Below are 24,655 nucleotides of genomic sequence, written 5' to 3' on the forward strand. Positions count from 1 at the left end.
GGTAGCAGTCGAACATTTTCTGTATCCAGAAAGGTCCTTACAGGACCTGCAACATGCGGTCGTGCATTATACTGCTGAAATGTGGGGTTTCGCAGAGATCGAATGAAGGGTAGAGCCACGGGTCGTAACACATCTGAAATGTAACGTCCACTGTTCAAAGTGCCGGCAATGCGAACAATAGGTGACCGAGACGTGTAACCAATCGCACCCCATACCATCACGACGGGTGATACGCCAGTACGGCGATGACGAATACACGCTTCCAATGTGCGTTCACCGCGATGTCTCCAAACACGGATGCGACCATTATGATGCTGTAAACAGAACCCGGATTCATCCGAAAAAATGACTTTTTGCCATTCGTGCACCCAGGTTCGTCGTTGAGTACACCATCGCAGGCGCTCCTGTCTATGATGCAGCGTCAAGGGTAACCGCAGCCATGGTGTCCGAGCTGATAGTCCATGCTGCTACAAACGTCGTCGAACTGTTGGTGCAGTTGGTTGTTGTCTTGCAAACGCCCCATCTGTTGACTCAGGGATCGAGACGTGGCTGCACGATCCGTTACAGCCGTGCGGGTAAGATGGCTGTCATCTCGACTGCTAGTAATACGAGGCCGTTGGGATCCAGCACGACGTTCGTATTACCCTCCTGAACCCACCGATTCCATATTCTGCTAACAGTCATTCGATCTGGACCAACGCGAGCAGCAATGTCGCAATACGATAAAGCGCAGTCGCGATAGGCTACAATCCGACCTTTATCAAAGTCGGAAACGTGATGGTACGCATTTCTCCTCCTTACACGAGGCATTTACAACAGCCTTTCACCAGGCAACGCCGGTCAACTGCTGTTTGTGTATGAGAAATCGGTTGGAAAAATTCCTCATATCAGCACGTTCAGATTTCCGAGAGGGGACTGCCAAGGGGGAGAGGGAGGTTACCATGAGAAAAAGGATAACGTTCTACGAGTCGGGGCGTGGAATGTCAGAAGCTTGAATGTGGTAGGGAAACTAGAAAATCTGAAAAGGGAAATGCAAAGGCTCAATCTAGATATAGTAGGGGTCAGTGAAGTGAAGTGGAAGGAAGACAAGGATTTCTGGTCAGATGAGTATCGGGTAATATCAACAGCAGCAGAAAATGGTATAACAGGTGTACGATTCGTTATGAATAGGAAGGTAAAACAGAGGGTGTGTTACTGTGAACAGTTCAGTGACCGGGTTGTTCTAATCAGAATCGACAGCAGACCAACACCGACAACGATAGTTCAGGTATACATGCCGACGTCGCAAGCTGAAGATGAACAGATAGAGAAAGTGTATGAGGATATTGAAAGGGTAATGCAGTATGTAAAGCGGGACGAAAATCTAATAGTCATGGGCGACTGGAATGCAGTTGTAGGGGAAGGAGTAAAAGAAAAGGTTACAGGAGAATATGGGCTTGGGACAAGTAATGAAAGAGGATAAAGACTAATTGAGTTCTGTAACAAGTTTCAGCTAGTAATAGCGAATACCCTGTTCAAGAATCACAAGAGTAGAAGGTATACTTGGAAAAGGACGGGAGATACGGGAAGATTTCAATTAGATTACATCATGGTCAGACAGAGATTCCGAAATCAGATACTGGATTGTAAGGCGTACCCAGGAGCAGATATAGACTCAGATCACAATATAGTAGTGATGAAGAGTAGGCTGAAGTTCAAGACATTAGTCAGGAAGAATCATTACGGAAAGAAGTGGGATACGGAAGTACTAAGGATAGACGAGATACGTTTGAAGTTCTCTAACGCTATAGATACAACAATAAGGAATAGCGCAGTAGGCAGTGCAGTTGAAGAGGAATGGACATCTCTAAAAAGGGTCATCACAGAACTTGGGAAGGAAAACATAGGTACAAAGAAGGTAGTTGCGAAGAAACCATGGGTAACAGAAGAAATACTTCAGTTGATTGGTGAAAGGAGGAAGTACAAACATGTTCCGGGAAAATCAGGAATACAAAAATACAAGTCGCTGAGGAATGAAATAAATAGGAAGTGCAGGGAAGCTAAGACGAAATGGCTGCAGGAAAAATGTGAAGACATCGAAAAAGATATGATTGTCGGAAGGACAGACTCAGCATACAGGAAAGTCAAAACAACCTTCGGTGACATTAAAAGCAACGGTGGTAACATTAAGAGTGCAACGGGAATTGAACTGTTAAATGCAGAGGAGAGAGCAGATAGGTGGAAAGAATACATTGAAAGCCTCTATGAGGGTGAAGATTTGTCTGATGTGAGAGAACAAGAAACAGGAGTCGATTTAGAAGAGATAGGGGATCCAGTATTAGAATCGTAATTTAAAAGAGCTTTGGAGGACTTACGGTCAAATAAGGCAGAAGGGATAGATAACATTCCATCAGAATTTCTAAAATCATTGGGGGAAGTGGCAACAAAACGACTATTCACGTTGGTGTGTAGAATATATGAGTCTGGCGATATACCGTCTGACTTTCGGAAAAGCATCATCCACACAATTCCGAAGACGGCAAGAGTTGACAAGTGCGAGAATTATTGCACAATCAGCTTAACAGCTCATGCATCGAAGCTGCTTACAAGAACAATATACAGAAGAATGGAAAAGAAAATTGAGAATGCGCTAGGTGACGATCAGTTTGGCTTTAGGAAAAGTAAAGGGACGAGAGAGGCAATTCTGACGTTACGGCTAATAATGGAAGCAAGGCTAAAGAAAAATCAAGACACTTTCATAGGATTTGTCGACCTGGAAAAAGCGTTCGACAATATAAAATGGTGAAAGCTGTTCGAGATTCTGAAAAAAGTAGGGGTAAGCTATAAGGAGAGACGGGTCATATACAATATGTACGACAACCAAGAGGGAATAATAAGAGTGGACGATCAAGAACGAAGTGCTCGTATTAAGAAGGGTGTAAGACAAGGCTGTATCCTCTCGCCCCTACTCTTCAATCTGTACATCGAGGAAGCAATGATGGAAATAAAACAACGGTTCAGGAGTGGAATTAAAATACAAGGTGAAAGGATATCAATGATACGATTCGCTGATGACATTGCTATCCTGAGTGAAAGTGAAGAAGAATTAAATGATCTGCTGAACGGAATGATCAGTCTAATGAGTACACAGTATGGTTTGAGAGTAAATCGGAGAAAGACGAAGGTAATGAGAAGTAGTAGAAATGAGAACAGCGAGAAACTTAACATCAGGATTGATGGTCACGAAGTCAATGAAATTAATGAATTCTGCTACCTAGGCAGTAAAATAACCAGTGACGGACGGAGCAAGGAGGACATCAAAAGCAGACTCGCTATGGCAAAAAAGGCTTTTCTGGCCAAGAGAAGTCTACTAATATCAAATACCGGCCTTAATTTGAGGAAGAAATTTCTGAGGATGTACGTCTGGAGCACAGCATTGTATGGTAGTCAAACATGGACTGTGGGAAAACCGGAACAGAAGAGAATCGAAGCATTTGAGATGTGGTGCTAGAGACGAATGTTGAAAATTAGGTGGACTGATAAGGTAAGGAATGAGGAGGTTCTACGCAGAATCGGAGAGGAAAGGAATATGTGGAAAACTCTGATAAGGAGAAGGGACAGGATGATAGGACATCTGCTAAGACATGAGGGAATGACTTCCATGGTACTAGAGGGAGCTGTAGAGGGAAAAAACTGTCGAGGAAGACAGAGATTGGAATACGTCAAGCAAATAATTGAGGACGTAGGTTGCAAGCGCTACTCTGAGATGAAGAGGTTAGCACAGGAAAGGAATTCGTGGCGGGCCGCATCACACCAGTCAGTAGACTGATGACCAAGGAAAAAAAAAAAAAATCAGCACGTTGTAGATGTCGCCCTGGCGCCAACATCGCGTGAATGGTCTGAAAAGCTAATCATTTGCATATGACAGCATCTTCTTCCTGTCGGTTAAATTTTGCGTCTGTATCACGTCATCTTCATGGTCTAATGGCCAGTACTGTATGTAAAACTTTACCACAGCGAGCGACTGTTAGCCTTTCTAGTGAAAGTATTGGATTCGTGCATAAGCTCGCACCGTTTTTCCATAAATTTAATAAACACAACAGATACATGTAACAGAGACTTTAATCATCGATAATATATTCCCCTTCATTATTTACAACAGTCTGGTTACGTTGGGATATTTTTTTTCGAGTCTGAGAAATTACGTGGTTTTGAAGCGAAGCCATGTTCGGAGCGTATTTTGAACTGGAAAGGAAGTCCCTTGAAGGATGTTCGATAGAGAGCGGAAAAAGTGAAGGTCTGAGGGCGCAAGACGAGGTGATTAAGGTGGGTGCGGAATGACTTCCCAGCCTATCTCCTGTCTAGCAGAATGCGGGCGAGCGTTATCGTAGAGTAGTCCCACTTCACGCATTATTCCTTGTCGTTGCTCTTGAACTTCATTTGCAACATGTCTCAGTTGTTGACAGTAAATATCAACTGTGATGGTTACACCTCTGGGAAGCAATTCGCAATACACCACTCGGTCGCTACTCCACCGGATGCATAATAACATTTTCTTTTGTGGATGCACGCAGGTCTTTGGACGGAAAGTTGCCACATTATTTGAGCTCAACTGTTCCTTTATTTTCCTTATGTTACCGTAATGACACCATTTCTCATCAGCGGCAACGATATAGGATAGGAATGGTCGGTGTTGTTCACGAGCCAATTGATGACGAGCAAGCACACATCCGCATATGGCCACCAGCTGATTTTTGTGATTTTGTCCTAGAGCATCCGATGCCCGAACACCAGATTACCGACCCTTCCTCACTGCATGCAGATGTCGTACGATTGTGGCATGGTCGCAGTTCATCACATCTGCCAGTTCTCGAGTACACCGACGTGCATCATTGTGGATTAATGCGATTAAACGATCTGCATCAAACGCCGAAAGTCTTCCTGAACGTGGAGGGAGCGTCACTAATATCAAAACGATTTTCCTTAAAGCGAGAAAACTATTTTCTTGCCGGACTCTGTCCAGTGGCATTATCCCCATACACAGCGCAAATGTTCTTCGCTGCGTCCTCTGCTGTCATCCTTCTATTGAAGTCAAACAGAACATGTTGGAAATGTTCCGATTTGTCTACTTGTCATTCCATTTTCTAGCGCACACAGCTCCACTCACTACCTCCACATGACAAAATAGCAACACTGAACCACAAACAAAAAATGACAATCGATAAATAAACCCCTAGCAACCGAAATACTAAAATACAAAACAAAAATGTTACGAACTAAGGCATCGGTCTAACAGAATGTATACGATTTGCGTGAAGTAACGAACTATAGGAGAATATACACTCCTGGAAATAGAAAAAAGAACACATTGACACCGGTGTGTCAGACCCACCATACTTGCTCCGGACACTGCGAGAGGACTGTACAAGCAATGATCACACGCACAGCACAGCGGACACACCAGGAACCGCGGTGTTGGCCGTCGAATGGCGCTAGCTGCGCAGCATTTGTGCACCGCCGCCGTCAGTGTCAGCCAGTTTGCCGTGGCATACGGAGCTCCATCGCAGTCTTTAACACTGGTAGCATGCCGCGACAGCGTGGACGTGAGCCGTATGTGCAGTTGACGGACTTTGAGCGAGGGTGTATAGTGGGCATGCGGGAGGCAGGGTGGACGTACCGCCGAATTGCTCAACACGTGGGGCGTGAGGTCTCCACAGTACATCGATGTTGTCGCCAGTGGTCGGCGGAAGGTGCACGTGCCCGTCGACCTGGGACCGGACCGCAGCGACGCACGGATGCACGCCAAGACCGTAGGATCCTACGCAGTGCCGTAGGGGACCGCACCGCCACTTCCCAGCAAATTAGGGACACTGTTGCTCCTGGGGTATCGGCGAGGACCATTCGCAACCGTCTCCAGGAAGCTGGGCTACGGTCCTGCACACCGTTAGTCCGTCTTCCGCTCACGCCCCAACATCGTGCAGGCCGCCTCCAGTGGTGTCGCGACAGGCGTGAATGGAGGGACGAATGGAGACGTGTCGTCTTCAGCGATGAGAGTCGCTTCTGCCTTGGTGCCAATGATGGTCGTATGCGTGTTTGGCGCCGTGCAGGTGAGCGCCACAATCAGGACTGCATACGACCGAGGCACACAGGGCCAACACCTGGCATCATGGTGTGGGGAGCGATCTCCTACACTGGCCATACACCACAGGTGATCGTCGAGGGGACATTGAATAGTGCACGGTACATCCAAACCGTCATCGAACCCATCGTTCTAGCATTCCTAGACCGGCAAGGGAACTTGCTGTTCCAACAGGACAATGCACGTCCGCATGTATCCCGTGCCACCCAACGTGCTCTAGAAGGTGTAAGTCAACTACACTGGCCAGCAAGATCTCCGGATCTGTCCCCCATTGAGCATGTTTGGGACTGGATGAAGCGTCGTCTCACGCGGTCTGCACGTCCAGCACGAACGCTGGTCCAACTGAGGCGCCAGGTGGAAATGGCATGGCAAGCCGTTCCACAGGACTACATCCAGCATCTCTACGATCGTCTCCATGGGAGAATAGCAGCCTGCATTGCTGCGAAAGGTGGATATACACTGTACTAGTGCCGACATTGTGCATGTTCTGTTGCCTGTGTCTATGTGCCTGTGGTTCTGTCAGTGTGATCATGTGATGTATCTGACCCCAGGAAAGTGTCAATAAAGTTTCCCCTTCCTGGGACAATGAATTCACGGTGTTCTTATTTCAATTTCCAGGAGTGTAGTAAAAGTGTAGACTGACCCACCAGGTTAGCTGAGCGCGCTAACGCCCTGCTTCCTGGACTCGGGTAGGCGCGCCGGCCCCGGGTCGAATCCGCCCGGCGGATTAACGACGAGGGCTGGTGTGCCGGCAAGCCTGGATGTGGTTTTTAGGCGGTTTCCCACATCCCCCTAGGTGAATACCGGGCTGGTCCCCGCGTCCCACCTCAGACACACGGCTCGCAGACATCTGAACCCTTTCGCACTATTCCATGGACCACACTTGTCACAGACAGTTGAGGTACACTAATTCCTTCCCAGGGGGTATGGGATGGCGGCAAGAAGGGCATCTGGCCACCCCTTCAACTAATATTGCGGCATCCGATTAACCATGCCGACCCTGCGTATCCGGGGGAAAAACGGCACAAGCAGAAGAAAGAAAGTAAAAGTGCAGACTGCTATTGATGAAAGAATCAAGATCAGCTAAATTTTGACTTCTCAAGATTGACAAATTATCAGTGTAGATAAGAAATGTGTGGGTGTGGAAGGCACGGTTACGAACATTCATTGTTGAGAATCAGTAAACTAAGTTTATCTACATTATCCTGTCATTTATAATGGATCCTGATCATTTTAATTACCAAATCGATGGCCATTAAATAGACACCTCATGAACAATAGGCATATTGCTTATTTGTATATCGCACGTGATCTGTTGGAAGTCGTCTCCTTTGAAAGTCGTATTACGGAACAAGTAAATAAACTGTAATATTTGTAAGATCCAAACGGGAAACCTTACAGGGTGTAGGCGGAATGAAAGAGCCGGTTGTGTCAGCGGCGACTGAAAGTCATATACAGATTGACACAGCACCGCCTAACGGTATCGTCTTATGCAACCCGCAATTCAATATCTAGCTTTTTTCATGTTCTGCTCGCTATGCGCAAACTATCAGTCGTGGGGAAAATATGAACAGGAACTTTTCTAAGAAATATAATGTACTTAAATATTGTAATAGATACGCTTTCGTTCGGCTCCACAATTTTCGAGTTATTCAAGAAAAACATAAAAATGTGCCCATCAAACGCGCCCCTACCCCACACTGGTCCCTCACCAGTCAGGATTTATAGTAGGTTATTCGTGACTCTGTCTCCTACCACTATACAAAAATTACCGACAGTGCGAACTATTCCCGGCATTCGACCAATTTTGATCTCTATTGACTGGGGTTTCACGCCATCAGCCTAGTCGGCTATGTCATTAATTTCAACATGTCCACGACAGTAATGAACGAAAAGACGACTTCTGTAAACGCTACGCTAAAACTAATTACGTTGACAGTATGATGCAAACTCAACCCTTACAAGCACAGTAGTTTGGAAGTTCGAAGGCCTGGCGAGCACAACGACGTGTTTATTTTGCGCTGTTGAAATTCACAAAATTTTTAGATACAATGTACACAAATGTCAGTTTTCCAGTTTGTAAGTGCCCGACTAAGCTGGTGGCGTAATAAGGTCAGTCTTTGAAGATAAAAAAAATGTCGAATGTGCGAAATCAATCGTGCAGTCGCAAATTTTTGTACTGTGGTATGAGCGAGTGCCATGAACAACATACCGATGGGGACTGAGTGTGATAATTAGGATATGTTAGAAGGTCACTTTTCTACGTTTTTCTGGAGTAACTCGAAAACTGCGGCATCTAGCGAAAACGTATCCCAGTGCAAAATATAGCTACGTTAAATTCCTTACAACAGTGCCATGTTCATATTTTTTAAGGGACTGCCGGATTACGCGTAACGAGTGAGTTAATATGAAAATCTCTTGTGTGGTTGTTGAAGGCGAAATGCAGAATTGCGGGTCGCACAAACGACATCTGTGCAGGCAGCTGAATCATACTGCATAAAAATGTGGCAGAAGGAGTGATGGGTGTTAGCCGTTCTAGTGTGAACAGAACTGATGCTACTCTTTAGGATTTACAGGAACTAACAATCTATAGGAAAGTGTGGTAGAAGTGGAATCAATGAAAGAATCAAGATCAGTTAAATGGTGAGCTCTCTGGAATGACAAGTTTTCAATGTAAATAGCAAAAATGTGGGTGTGGAAGGCATAGTTAGGATCATTCGTTGTTCGGAACCAATAACCTAAGATTAAATTCATAGTGTTCCCATTTATAAAGGATCCTGGTCATGTGTAATTATCAAGTTGATGGCCATTAATTAGAGACATGTCATGAACAGTAAGTAGACCATAATGATGGAAGCTAAAGAAATGTATTAAAATTTGTGCAACAGCCGGGACCTGACTCAGGTGTACTTGTTTATTAGACAGGAACGTAGATTGACGAGCCTAGACGGCTTATTTTCTGTGTCGGCCGTGATCTTTTGAAAATTGTCTTCTTTAAGAGTCTATTTGATGAACAACTAAATAAACAGCTGTATTTGTAAAATTCGAAAGAGAAACCGTCAAGGGTGTCGGCGGAATGGCAGAGGTCATTGTGTCAGCGGCAGGTGAAAATCATATACAAGGTGTAACGATTGTAAGAGCAGATTGTTTTGTATGTGTTACCTTAATATGTTCGTGCGTCACTTGATTGTTTTTTTTTTTTTTTGTGTGTGTCGAACAGTCTTGCCACATTCAAATAAAAAATGTTATAACCTGACTTTTCTGCATGGTCATAATTCTATAAATAAGTGGACTACAGCTGTCAATATAGATTAACCGTTTTGCGTTCAGCTCCCCAGCAGCAAATAATGGCTTGTTCTTGCCACATATACTCGGAGGTACTAGCCAACCTAAAAATATTAGAATTGTAGTTAGTATAATTATTGGTCTGGAAATGATGTAAATACTGGTGTAATGTTGTTCAGTACACCATCTTCAGACATCAATAGAAATATCTGCACTTACACCCGTAACCTACTATATAACTTAAAATAACGTCTGCATTTGCTGCAGTTTCGGTACACAGTGGTACTGTCCAGGACGGATGTACTTACACGGTTTTAAAAAAAAATTAAAAAATTTTCTGAAGGAACAATGACACTTTTGGCGCCAAAGTTGGTCAATTAATGAATGGGAGTGAAGCCACGCCCTTCCTGTCTGAAGGTCTTCTAAGCTTTGTTCTGTGTCTTGTCGTATTTCCCCTGTCTGCGTGTCGTATTCTCTGAAGTTTGTGTGTGTGTGTGTGTGTGTGTGTGTGTGTGTGCGGTGTGTGTGCGTGTGTCTGTGTGTGTTTGGAGCTTACGGGCCCTCAACGCTGGGGTTACCGGGGCTCTGTATTGTCTGAGGTGGAGACTGGAGATCAGCAGTGAAGTATCTTAAAGGAGAGTGAAAAACAGCCTAAAAACCACACTCGCGCTGGCCATTGCACCAAATTAACGGGCGTTAATCCGAAGCGTGGACTGGAGTTGGACTCACCTTCCAGTGTCTCAAGTTAGTGAACTGCGCATTTCGCTATACGAGCATGTCAAACACAGCATCAGCTGCCAGCGAATATGAAACGCTATGATATCTTTCGAAAGTCTGTAATGACTCTACATAATTCCCGAAGTACTTTTGTCTTCTCGTGAGAAACTGGCTGCCACTGTTTAGTCCTATTCAAAAGTCTCGTGGGTCAATAGGTGGGGATTTAATTCCTTCGACCCTAATTAGGGCATAGGGCATTCCGGAGAAATTGTCATTCTTCTTTAACCAGTTCCCTCAATTCTGACCAGGTCTTGCCAACTCTCCTTGCTTCCTCTATAACTGTCATCTTAGGTGTCTCTTTTCCTTGTTGTCCGGGGATATGTTTCAAATGTCTCTGAGCACTATGGGACTCAACTTCCCAGGTCATCAGTCCCCTAGACTTAGAACTACTTAAACCTAAGGACATCACAAACAACCATGCCCGAGGCAGGATTCGAACCTGCGACCGTAGCAGCAGCGCGGTTCCGGACTGGAGCGCCTAGAACCGCTCGGCCAGCACGGCCGGCTGTCCGGGGATACCATTCCATCATCTTCTTCTCGAGTGCTCCGTCTCTATGTGTGCTCCCACCATCTCCACTTTGCCTCACGTATCTGGCCTTCTATTTGTCATTACTTTGTTTTCTTCCAGAGCTCCTCATTGCCTTTTTTCTGGCCACCAGATATTCATTATACCCCAGAGACAGCATTTACGAAGGTCTGAAACCGTGGTGTTAAGCATTTCTCTTTTTTTCTAATAAATTTTTGTTTTGCATGCTTTGTTTCTGTTTCGTCATATTCGATCCAGTTATATAATGTCAGTATTTTCCCTCTTTAAGCGGTTCTTCACATCTTCACCAGCTTCACCACGTGTCACCACACTAACCACGTGCAATAATATGTTGAGAATCTCCACCCCTGCTTCCCTACAAATAGAAGTTCTTCCATGTTTCCAGTAATTACTCCCATTTCCTTTGTTTTACCTGTATCTTGAGTGCAGCCACCTCTGCTTCCTTTGTTCAGAGATTTACTCTTTCATATCTTTTGTAAATAGACTGTTTAGGTTTTTATGTTGGTAACGCCGCGTAGCGCTCTATATGAAAATCACTGACTGTGCTGTGTGCAGTTCGTGGCTGGTTGGCATTGTTGGAATATTCGCTATTGTAGTGTTGGGCATTTGGATGTGAACAGCGCGTAGCGTTGTGCAGTTGGAGTTGAGCCGTCAGCAGTGGTGGATGTGGAGAGAGACATGCCAGAGTTTTGAGAAGTTACTATAAGCGGACGATCTGGAAGTGTGTCCGACAGAAAAAGGAAATTTGTAAAGATGGATGTCATGACTTTATATATATATATATATATATATATATATATATATATATATATATATATATATATATATATAATGACTTTTGAACACACTTAAGGTAAATACATTGTTTGTTCTCTATCAAAATCTTTCATTTGCTAACTATGCCTAGCAGTAGTTAGTGCCTTCAGTAGTTAGAATCTTTTATTTAGCTGGCAGTATTGGCGCTCGCTGTATTGCAGTAGTTCGAGTAACGAAGATTTCTGTGAGGTAAGTGATTCATGAAAAGTATAGGTCATTGTTATTCAGGACCATCCTTTTGTAGGGATTATTGAAATTCAGATTGCGTTGCGCTAAAAATATTGTGCGTCAGTTTAGTGGTGATCAGAATAAGTAAAGAGAGAAATGTTTGAGTAGGTTCAGTTTTGCTCAGCTGGTTGAAAAACAAATAACGTAAGAGCTTTACCATTACAGTAATACATAATTTCCTAAGGGGACGTTACACGTTCAGCCTTTGAGCTAGTAAAATTATGACTCCTTGCTAAGTGTAAAACCTCCAGACGTTCGTGGATTCTCCATTGGATTCCCCTATTCCTGCCTTCTGCGACTGACGAGAAGAAAGGGATGGGAGGATCATTTCAAGGAGCTATTATACCGTGAAGACAACCATTAGGAACATGTGAGAGATGTTCCAGAGAAAATCGACGCTGATCAAGACGTAAATCTCCAGCGACCCACAGTGGAAAAAAATAAGGATTGCTTTCACGAGCATAGAAGCTCGATATCGAAATTCCTGTTAAAATGTTCCACTCCTTGTCAAAGCTAATTTGACTGGAAGAGAAATCCCCAAATAGGTGGAAAATGGATTGATGCTATAGCTCCCAAGAAAGGGAAACCCGTCGGGTTGTAAAAACTAGGGTGTTATTACACCGTTGTCAGTATCCAGCAAGTTGATCACCAAAATTATCTTACATAGGATCGTAGATTGAGTTCGAAACGGTCTGCGTTAATATCAGGCCAGTTTTTGGGCATTTTTCTGTTGATATTATTAATAATGTTAGGATCATCTTACAAGGACACCACACGGGAGTTGAGTGCATGGTATGTGATGTTCAGAATTCAAATATCAATAATTCAAATCTGTTAGATGCAGCGTTCAAATATACACGCGAAAATCGAATTCGAAGTTTTCTGAGTATGTTTATTTCGCTAACCAAGTCGATTTTTTGATGGATCAGTGGCGCTGTGGGTGAATGCTCACTTGGACCATGGGTAGTTGAGGTTAGATTCCTGGGCAAGGCAATGTTTTAAACAAGGTAACATGTTCAGCAACCTTCTCCGTGAAGCATAATACACATTACTCCTCCTGAACAGGCCATAAAGGTCCAAAGGTACCGACCGACCGCCGTGTCATCCTCAGCCCACACGCGTCACTAGATGCGGGTATGGAGGGGAATGTGGTTAGCACACCGCTCTCTCGGCCGTATGTCAGTTTACGAAACCGGAGCCGCTACTTCTCAATCAAGTAGCTCCTCAGTTTGCCTCACAAGGGCTGAGTGCACCCCGCTTGCCAACAGCGCTCGGCAGACCGGATGGTCACCCATCCAAGTGCTAGCCCAGCCCGACAGCGCTTAACCTCGGTGATCTGACGGGAACCGGTGTTACCACTGTGGCAGTGCCGTTAGCATAATATACATAACAGGACGAAAACAAATTTTTAATGTTTTTTTTTAATTTAAGCAATCTTAATTAACAATCTTTTGTTAAAGATCGCTAATCAGTAACTCATATTTTCAACGAAAACTGGAATTCTGTGAGCAATGCGGAATTAAAAATAAGTAGATATACATTTTTCATACAGAATTGCTGGGAAGTGTTAATCAGCCTATATTTAAGGAATTTTATATTGAAACGATGTAGGTATTTTAAATGAAGGAAAAATAAAGAAACCGAAAAATTGATAACCAAAACAAGACTCTAACCAGTACTTACGAGTCTTCAGCGCTACCGATTCTCTTTTTTCTCATCTTTGCGTATTTTACGCCTCACGAGAATGAACTTGCATCTTTGTTTAAAAATCTGCATTGGCTGGGAATCGAACTCAGGCCTCCTCGGAGGCATGCAAGCATTCTGCTACAGAGCCTCGTGGCCCTTCGAAAAATTTAAAGGGTTTTAGCTAATTCATGATTCTCGAAAACATCAAACTCGATTTTCATGGATATTTCTGACACTTGCATGTAACTGATTTGAAGGATTCGTTATTGAGTTCTGAGCAGCATGTACCATAAATATAAAAAATTACAAAACTCCGAATGGCATGTGGTCTGCTCACTAGGGCAAAGCAAAGAATTCCGAGCAACCGAGTACCCGTTATTCACTGATTGCGAAAAGGCCTTCGGTTTATCAAGCGCTGTGGTACGTGTTGCGGAAGTATGGTATACAATAGATGATTCTAAAGGTCATCGAAGATTTGTATGGTGCCCACAAATGTTGTACTCCAGACGAGAGAAATCTCGCAGAGCCAGTACAGGTAGATGATGTGGATTATGTGTAGGAATGGGAAATATAGGGATGGGGGGGGGGGGGGGGGGAACCGTATTTTCACGTTCGCCACCATCGTCGGTGGCAGTGCCACTATTTGCGACTTCACAATCGGACCTGCGGCATCGGCCGTGATGACAGATGACGGCTAGAACAAGTGGACGTGAACAGCTGTCAGTTGCAGCGGGGAAGGCCGCGCTTGGCACTGCGTACGCCATGCTGACGCTTATGACGTGTGAGCGACGTATTGAGCGCACCTGCTTTTTTGACGACTGTGTGTGGTGCCAGACGCGCCATTGCTGCAGGAGGCACGGGCACAACTCAAACGAATCTCAGCTTCTGTGTGCAAGAGTGAAAAGTCCTAGCGATCGTGCCATCACATACCAGCTGGTTATATCGTTAAAGTGCAGCTATTGACGTAGGTCTAGTGTGAGCAGTGATTATCGTATAGCAGCGAAGCTTAGTAGATACGCTAATGCGTTAATGCGGAACCGATTTCCGCTGGAAAAAAAATTAGTTCCAATTTTGGCCACCAGGTGCAAATCTGGCGCTGTACGCTGTTTTTCTGACGGCGTGACAGCCACACTGTCGCATAACAAGCCATAGCGTGAGTGAACAGTGTAGCTATTGGAGAAGAGAGAGACCATTCGCTGATAGTGAAACTGTTTTATGTGAACAGGAGCCATTGCAGTGCTACATCAGGAGAGAATCGAAGGTCTGAGGAGCGGGACGATGTCCTTGAAGAAGATGATAATATAAATCGAAAACACGAGTGAGCTTTGCGTGGCATCTGGAAAACGAAAAGTTACTGACGACGTTGCTGTTTCTGTAGCTGATCATGCATCACGTATCCTGGGTAGTGCTACTGCGCATGCATGGCCACGAGAATGCCGACCGCGGTGGCCGAGCGGTTCTAGGCGCTTCAGTCCGGAACCGCGCGACTGCTACGGACGCAGGTTCGAACCCTGCCTTAGGCATGGATGTGTGTGATGTCCTTAGGTTAGTTAGGTTTACGTAGTTCTAAGGAATGACGAGATACGTTTGAAGTTCTCTAACGCTATAGATACAGCAATAAGGAATAGCGCAGTAGGCAGTACAGTTGAAGAGGAATGGACAGCTCTAAAAAGGGCCAACACAGAAGTTGTGAAGGAAAACATAGGTACAAAGAAGGTAGCTGCGAAGAAACCATGGGTAACAGAAGAAATACTTCAGTTGATTGATGAAAGGAGGAAGTACAAACATGTTCCGGGAAAATCAGGAATACAGAAATACAAGTCGCTGAGGAATGAAATAAATAGGAAGTGCAGGGAAGCTAAGACGAAATGGCTGCAGGAAAAATGTGAAGACATCGAAAAAGATATGATTGTCGGAAGGACAGACTCAGCATACAGGAAAGTCAAAACAACCTTCGGTGACATTAAAAGCAACGGTGGTAACATTAAGAGTGCAACGGGAATTGAACTGTTAAATGCAGAGGAGAGAGCAGATAGGTGGAAAGAATACATTGAAAGCCTCTATGAGGGTGAAGATTTGTCTGATGTGAGAGAACAAGAAACAGGAGTCGATTTAGAAGAGATAGGGGATCCAGTATTAGAATCGGAATTTAAAAGAGCTTTGGAGGACTTACGGTCAAATAAGGCAGAAGGGATAGATAACATTCCATCAGAATTTCTAAAATCATTGGGGGAAATGGCAACAAAACGACTATTCACGTTGGTGTGTAGAATATATGTGTCTGGCGACATACCAACCGACTTTCGGAAAAGTATCATCCACACAATTCCGAAGACGGCAAGAGTTGACAAGTGCGAGAATTATCGCACAATCTGCTTAACAGCTCATGCATCGAAGCTGCTTACAAGAACAATACACAGAAGAATGGAAAAGGAAATTGAGAATGCGCTAGGTGACGATCAGTTTGGCTTTAGGAAAACTAAAGGGACGAGAGAGGCAATTCTGACGTTACGGCTAATAATGGAAGCAAGGCTAAAGAAAAATCGAGACACTTTCATAGGATTTGTCTACCTGGAAAAAGCGTTCGACCATATAAAATGGTGCAAGCTGTTCGAGATTCTGAAAAAAGTAGGGGTAAGCTATAGGGAGAGACGGGTCATATACAATATGTACAACAACCGAGAGGGAATAATAAGAGTGGACGATCAAGAACGAAGTGCTCGTATTAAGAAGGGCGTAAGACAAGGCTGTATCCTCTCGCCCCTACTCTTCAATCTGTACATCGAGGAAGCAATGATGGAAATAAGACAAAGGTTCAGGAGTGGAATTAAAATACAAGGTGAAAGGATATCAACGATACGATTCGCTGATGACATTGCTATCCTGAGTGAAGAAGAATTAAATGATCTGCTGAACGGAATGAACAGTCTAATGAGTATACAGTATGGTTTAGGAGTAAATCGGAGAAAGACGAAGGTAATGAGAAGTAGTAGAAATGAGAACAGCGAGAAACTTAACATCAGGATTGATGGTCACGAAGTCAATGACGTTAAGGAATTCTGCTACCTAGGCAGTAAAACAACCAATGACGGACGGATCAAGGAGGACATCAAAAGCAGACTCGCTATGGCAAAAAAGGCATTTCTGGCCAAGAGAAGTCTACTAATATCAAATACCGGCCTTAATTTGAGGAAGAAATTTCTGAGGATGTACGTCTGGAGTACAGCATTGTATGGTAGTCAAACATGGACTGTGGGAAAACCGGAACAGAAGAGAATCGAAGCATTTGACATGTGGTGCTCTAGACGAATGTTGAAAATTAGGTGGACTGATAAGGTAAGGAATGAGGAGGTTCTACGCAGAATCGGAGAGGAAAGGAATATGTGGAAAACTCTGATAAGGAGAAGGGACAGGATGATAGGACATCTGCTAAGACATGAGGGAATGACTTCCATGGTACTAGAGGGAGCTGTAGAGGGCAAAAACTGTAGAGGAAGACAGAGATTGGAATACGTCAAGCAAATAATTGAGGACGTAGGTTGCAAGTGCTATTCTGAGATGAAGAGGTTAGCACAGGAAAGGAATTCGTGGCGGGCCGCATCAAATCAGTCAGTAGACTGATGACCAAAGGAAAAAAAAAAGTTCTAGGGGACTGATGACCTCAGATGTTAAGTCCCATAGTGCTCAGAGCCATTTGAACCATTTGTTACTAATGCAGCAAGACGTCAATCAGTAGAGCGCTACCTTGCGAAGCGGGCATACATGCCTCCCAAGGCGTGAGACCGTCACACTGAACGGAGAATGTGTTTAAAAATAGGGGTTTGCAGCTAAACGGGCGAGGAATAATACTGTGCGTTGAGACCCTGAATGAAAACAACCTGCCTTCAGAAAAAGTATGCGTTACATTACTTATTTTACGCTCCTCGTATTTGCGATGCGCATACTGCGCGTGTGAACTGGTTATACCGCAAAGATGTCTGGTCGGCACTGAACGCGTCATGTCCTCCACTGTGTGACGTCACACACGAAAGGAGCCAATTAGTAGGCGACGACTGTCGACCGCTCCCAGACCACGCGGCCACACCCATAACGTAGGCGGACCTAGTGCTGCATACGGATGAGATCGTGTGCTTACACGTTGGCACTCGTGTGTGTGTGTGTGTGTGTGTGTGTGTGTGTGTGTGTGTGTGTGTGTGGTCCCTTCAAAGAGCGTCTGAGATCCGCCCACCACCCGACGCAGCTTCTTCCACGTGATTAATGGCACCTCCCCCCTTTGAACACAGGCTTCTCCAGTAGTCTCCGAGATACAAGCGGAGATCTCTCGCCTCTACACCTTAGTGCTGTCCTGTTCTTCGCTAATACCAAAACGTATAATTATCTCTCTCGTGAGCTCCTGTCTAACCTTCGGATAAACTAAAGTCTTATACCCCTTCTATCACTTCCCATGTCATCTACACCCACATCTACACTCCTGGAAATTGAAATAAGAACACCGTGAATTCATTGTCCCAGGAAGGGGAAACTTTATTGACACATTCCTGGGGTCAGATACATCACATGATCACACTGACAGAACCACAGGCACATAGACACAGGCAACAGAGCATGCACAATGTCGGCACTAGTACAGTGTATATCCACCTTTCGCAGCAATGCAGGCTGCTATTCTCCCATGGAGACGATCGTAGAGATGCTGGATGTAGTCCTGTGGAACGGTTTGCCATGCCATTTCCACCTGGCGCTTCAGTTGGACCAGCGTTCGTGCTGGACGTGCAGACCGCGTGAGACGACGCTTCATCCAGTCCCAAACATGCTCAATGGGGGACAGATCCGGAGATCTTGCTGGCCAGGGTAGTTGACTTACACCTTCTAGAGCACGTTGGGTGGCACGGGATACATGCGGACGTGCATTGTCCTGTTGGAACAGCAAGTTCCCTTGCCGGTCTAGGAATGGTAGAACGATGGGTTCGATGACGGTTTGGATGTACCGTGCACTATTCAGTGTCCCCTCGACGATCACCAGTGGTGTACGGCAAGTGTAGGAGATCGCTCCCCACACCATGATGCCGGGTGTTGGCCCTGTGTGCCTCAGTCGTATGCAGTCCTGATTGTGGCGCTCACCTGCATGGCGCCAAACACGTATTCAACCATCATTGGCACCAAGGCAGAAGCGACTCTCATCGCTGAAGACGACACGTCTCCATTCGTCCCTCCATTCACGCCTGTCGCGACACCACTGGAGGCGGGCTGCACGATGTTGGGGCGTGAGGGGAAGACGGCCTAACGGTGTGCGGGACCGTAGCCCAGCTTCATGGAGACGGTTGCGAATGGTCCTCGCCGATACCCCAGGAGCAACAGTGTCCCTAATTTGCTGGGAAGTGGCGGTGCGGTCCCCTACGGCACTGCGTAGGATCCTACGGTCTTGGCGTGCATCCGTGCGTCGCTGCGGTCCGGTCCCAGGTCGACGGGCACGTGCACCTTCCGCCGACCACTGGCGACAACATCGATGTACTGTGGAGACCTCACGCCCCACGTGTTGAGCAATTCGGCGGTACGTCCACCCGGCCTCCCGCATGCCCACTGTACGCCCTCGCTCAAAGTCCGTCAACTGCACATACGGTTCACGTCCACGCTGTCGCGGCATGCTGCCAGTGTTAAAGACTGCGATGGAGATCCGTATGCCACGGCAAACTGGCTGACACTGACGGCGGCGGTGCACAAATGCTGCGCAGCCAGCGCCATTCGACGGCCAACACCGCGGTTCCTGGTGTGTCCGCTGTGCCGTGCGTGTGATCATTGCTTGTACAGCCCTCTCGCAGTGTCCGGAGCAAGTATGGTGGGTCTGACACACCGGTGTCAATGTGTTCTTTTTTCCATTTCCAGGAGTGTATAATGCAGGAAACTCTTTATGATGTGTAGTGGAGAGTACTTCTGTGGTGTCACCGCCAGACGCCACACTTGCTAGGTGGTAGCCTTTAAATCGGCCGCGGTCCGTTAGTATACGTTGGACCCGCGTGTCGTCACTATCAGTCTAGAGAGACTCCCTAGCACTCGCCCCAGTTGTACAGCCGACTTTGCTAGCGATGGTTCACTGTCTTCATACGCTCTCATTTGCAGAGACGACAGTTTCGCATAGCCTTCAGCTACGTCATTTGCTACGAACTAGCAAGGCGCCATATTCAGTTTCTACAATTACTATCTTCAAGAATGTATTCTGAACAGATAATATTGTGAATCATGTACCGTCAAGAGCGACGTTCATCATTAATGGATTAAAGTTAAGTATCAAACTAATTACGTCCGCTTTCTGAATTCTCATTCCTTGTCATGTTCCAGACCTCACGTCAGTATAGTCCTTCCCTCCTCACGCCAGCCGGCGTGAGCTAGAACGTGTGGATTTCGGCCTCCACTAGTAACACGGTGTTGGCTCTTCTGCTAACACAAAAACTTCTCTTACCGCTATCTTTTCCCAGCCTCTTTGATCCATTCGCGAATGGCGTGGGAAAACAACGACAGTCAACAGACTTCCGCATGATTTGTATTTTCTCTGATTTTCTTGTTGTGGTCATTTCGCGTGACGCGTGGAGGAGGAATGATGTTTATCTTTATTTATATAAGAGGTGTCATCAAAAAGTAACGAGAAGGTTTTAATTTCGCGGTCTTTATACATCAGATTTTGATTTTTTTTATCTTGTTGGTACACATGCTTATGATGTATATTTGCATTTTCAGCTGTTTTGACTGTTTAGTTTATTGCTGACAGTCGAAAAGATTGTAAAACATCAATCAAAGAATTTGTGTTAAACTTTGCTTGACAAATGGCATAAAGTGCAGCACCACATTCGAAATGATGATCGTGGCTTCTGGCGAATCTGTTATGAGTAAGACAAGTGTTTACGAGTGGTATAAACGTTTCAAAGAGGGTCGGGAAGACCTCGACGCCCTACAAAATCAGTTCCTGGCGACAGTGTCGAACAAGTAAAGAAAATGGTTCTGGGAAATCGCCGAATCTCCATCAGAGATGTCGGCGTAGCCTTTGGATAATGCCAAGTAATTTTTTTTATCTGTTTCGGGTATGAAACGTGTAACAGCGAAGGTTGTTCCGAAATTGTTGAATTTCATTGCTGAATCAGTCGATAAGGATCCAGTATTTCTAAAGAAGGCTACAACAGGTGATGAAATATGAGTATACAGCTATGACGTCGAAAGCAAGATCCAATCGTCCCAATGGAAACTGCCTGAAAAGCCAAGATCGAAAAAAATTCGACAAGTTGTAAGTAGGCTGTTTAGGTTTTTGTGTTGGTAACGGCACGTAGCGCCCTGTATGAAAATCACTGACTGTGCTGTGTGCAGTGTGTGGCTGGTTGGACCCGTTGTTGGAACATTGGCTTGTGTAGTGTTGGGCAGTTGATTGTGAACAGCGCGTAGCGTTGTGCAGTTGGAGGTGAGCCGCCAGCAGTGGTGGATGTGGAGAGAGACATGCTAAAGTTTTGAGAGGTTATTATAAGCGGACGATCTGGACATGTGTCCGCCATAAAAAGGAAATTTGTAAAGATGGATGTCATGAATTGATATATATATATATATATATATATATATATATATATATATATATATGTATATATATGATGATTTTTGAACATTATTAAGGTAAATACAACGTTTGTTCTCTATCAAAATCTTTCGTTTGCTAATTACGCCTATCAGTAGTTAGTGTCTTCAGTAGTTAGAATCTTTTATTTAGCTGGCAGTATTGGCGCTCGCTGTATTGCAGTAGTTCGAGTAACGAAGATTTTTGTGAGGTAAGTGATTCATGAAAGGTATAGGTTATTGTTAGTCAGAGCCATTCTTTTGTAGGGATTATTGAAAGTCAGATTGCGTTGCGCTAAAAATATTGTGTGTCAGTTTAGTGATGATCAGAATAAGTAAAGAGAGAAATGTCTGAGTACGTTCAGTTTTGCTCAACTGTTTGAACATCAAATAACGTAAGAGTTTTTCCAACACTGTCATTCATAATTTTTTCTAAGGGGATGTTTCAAAGTTCGATCAGATGTGAAGGTTCTTTTCACTGTTTTCTTCGATTGCAATGGGATAGTGATTCATGAGTTTCTGCCTTATGGTCGTAGGGTCAAAAGGGATTAATACCTTTAAGCTATGTGCCGTTTACATGAAGCAATCAAAAGAAAACGGCCTGAATTGTGGAAAAATCGCTCGTGGTAATTGGGTCACGATAATGTTCCCATTCACACTTTACCTTAACGCTTGTCCGTGATTTTTTGGCAAAAAAAAAAAAAAAAACAAAACCGTTATGTAGCGTCAGCCACCGTATTCGACGCATGTTGCCCCACGCGACTTCTTTCTATTTCCGAGGTTGAAGAGAACCATTAAAGGACGTCGTTTCGCCACGACTGATGAGATAAAACCAGAATCGCTGAAAGAGCTGAGCACCATAACGAAAAGAACAACTGCTTCCAAGACTGACGAAACCGTTGGCACAAGCGTATTATATCTGAGTGGGTTTGCTTTGAAAACGAAAAGTTGATGTTAATAAATAAAAAGAATTCTCTAACAGAAAAAAATTTCTGTTACTTTTTGATCACACCCCATACGGGGTAATTCAGTTGTCCCTACCACTGTCGTTTTATGCAAACCGTGGTTATATATCTGGCCTTCAAATCCACGAGCGACATTTTCATATAGTCTCGCTAAGCTCGAAGTATTAGTCCTACAGAAAAAAAATAACAAGACCTTTTTATTTTGTACATAGCTGCGCTTCAGCAACGGTTAGAGATCAATAAATGAATCCAAGGCAGCCAACCATTTACAACAAAAGCCGATTTTATTCAGCCTTTGACAGTGGTTTCGAAGGATGTAAACCCGTCTTTTTCAGAAATACATTTAACTAAAATTTCACATCGCTAAAGCCCCAAATAATGAAACGATCCGACATTTGTGCAAAGAAAATGTGTTGCCTGCACAAATCATTGTATTCATGACAGTATTAAATATGCTTGCCCCTATGGTCAGGGCTTTTGAAATAAGAATAATAAAAATCTAGTCGACTTGAAGGTCATTTTATTTGCCTGGTCTTATTTCTGGATTTGAACTATTCCTACTTGACGAGCCCTGATTACAGGGACCAGCGTATTTAATACTGTAATGTATACCGTGATTGCACAGGCAGCATATTTGCATTACACGTCAGATCGCTTCATTGATTGCTGGTTTTTCAATGTGAAATTTTAGTTACATGTATTTCTGAAGAAGACGGGTTTACATCCGTCGAAACCATCGTCTGAGGCTGAAGAAAACCCCCTTATGATGCAACTAGTTGGCTGCTTTGGATTGGTTTACAGACCTTTTTTTGTAGGAAATTTAATGTAGCTAATTTTTTTACTGGGATGCATTTTCGCTCGATGCCGTAGGATGGGAGTTATTCAAGAAAAAGTACAAAAGCAGTTAAACTTCCTGACAGATTAAAACTGTGTGCCGGACCGAGGCTCGAACTCGGGACCTTTACCTTTCGCGGGCAAGTGCTCTACCATCTGAGCTACCCAAGCACGACTCACGCTCGTCCTCACACTTCACTTCCGCCAGTACCTCGTCTCCTACCTTCGAAACTTTACAGAAGCTCTCCTGCGAACCTTGCAGGACTGGAGCTCCTGAAAGAAAGGATATTGCGGAGACATGACTTAGCCACAGCTGGGGGAAGTTTTCAGAATGAGATTTTCACTCTGCAGCGGAGGTGCGCTGGCAGATTAAAACTTTGTGCTGGACCGAGACTCGAACTCCGGACCTTCTGTAAAGTTTGAAAGGTAGGAGACGAGGTACTGGCGGAGGTAAAGCTGTGAGGTCGGCGCGTGAGTCGTGCTTGGGTAGCTCAGATGGTAGAGCACTTGCCCGCGAAAGGCAAGTCTCGGTCCGGCACACAGTTTTAATCTGCCAGGAAGTTTCATATCAGTGCACAATCCGCTGCAGAGTGAAAATCTCATTCTGAGTACAAAAGCAACTTTCAAACGGTCCCCCACCCCTACACTCAGCCCCTACTCATCAGGGTTTCTAGTATGGTGTTGACGGCACTCCCTCCTACCAATGTACTATAATTTGCGAAGTGACGTATTATTTCCCACATTCAGCCTCTCGTGTTCTTCGTTGACAGGCCTTATTACATCCCCGGCTTAGTCGAGCACTTATGGATCGTAAAACTGAGGTTCGTGTATATTTTACATACAATTTTGTGAAATTTAGCCGCATAATGTTGTAAGGATTAAGTTTGGATCAACAAACTCTCAACAAAATTTGTTTTAGCGTAGCGTTTACAGAAGTCGTTTTTCTTTCATTACCCCAACTGAGACTTTTAAAATAATGTTGAAGAAAACATAGTTAGAGGCATTTTGCTCTGATTGTTGCCAGCATCAGAGGAAAATGCCTCTATGTTTCAAGTACTTAGGATGCATATTCTCACAGGATGGCAACATAGTGAAAGAACTGGAAGCGAGGTGTAGCAAAGCTAATGCAGTGAGCGCTCAGCTTCTGCAAGAAGGAAGTCAGTACCAAGACTAAGTTATCTGTGCACCGTTCAATCTTTCGACCAACTTTGTTGTATGGGAGCGAAAGCTGGGTGGATTCAGGTTACCTTATCAACAAGGTTGAGGTTACGGATATGAAAGTAGCTAGGACGATTGCAGGTACTAGTAAATGGGAGCAATGGCAGGAGGGTGTCCACAATGAGGAAATCAAAGAAAAACTGGGAATGAACTCTATAGATCTAGCAGTCAGGGCGAACAGGCTTAGATGGTGGGGGCATGTTTCACGCATGGGAGAAGCAAGGTTACCCAAGAGACTCGTGGGTTCAGCAGTAGAGGGTAGGAGGAGTCGGGGCAGACCAAGGAGAAGGCACCTGGATTCGGTTAAGAATGATTTTGAAGCAATAGGCTTAACATCAGAAGAGGCACCAATGTTAGCACTGAATAGGGGATCATGGAGGAACTGTATAAGGGGGGCTATGCTCCAGACTGAACGCTGAAAGGCATAATCAGTCTTAAATGATGATGATGATGATGATGAAAAGATAGTTGTCTATGCTGTTAGCGTAATAGCCCAAACAATAGAGACAAAAAAATGTCGAATATCGGGAATATTTCGTGTAGTCGAAAATTTTTGTAAAGTGAAAGGAGGGAGTGCCATGGACGAAGTAC

At 44.6% G+C, this 24,655-nt stretch overlaps 1 pseudogene; it reads right to left on the reverse strand.

The window, feature by feature from the left end:
* Positions 1-13,030: 13,030 nt before the first annotated feature.
* Positions 13,031-13,148, reverse strand: LOC126428487 (5S ribosomal RNA; annotated as a pseudogene).
* Between the last annotated feature and the right edge of the window lie 11,507 nt (positions 13,149-24,655).

This window comes from Schistocerca serialis, chromosome 12 (genome assembly GCF_023864345.2).
Source record: "Schistocerca serialis cubense isolate TAMUIC-IGC-003099 chromosome 12, iqSchSeri2.2, whole genome shotgun sequence".
Classification (NCBI taxonomy): Eukaryota; Metazoa; Arthropoda; class Insecta; order Orthoptera; family Acrididae; genus Schistocerca; species Schistocerca serialis.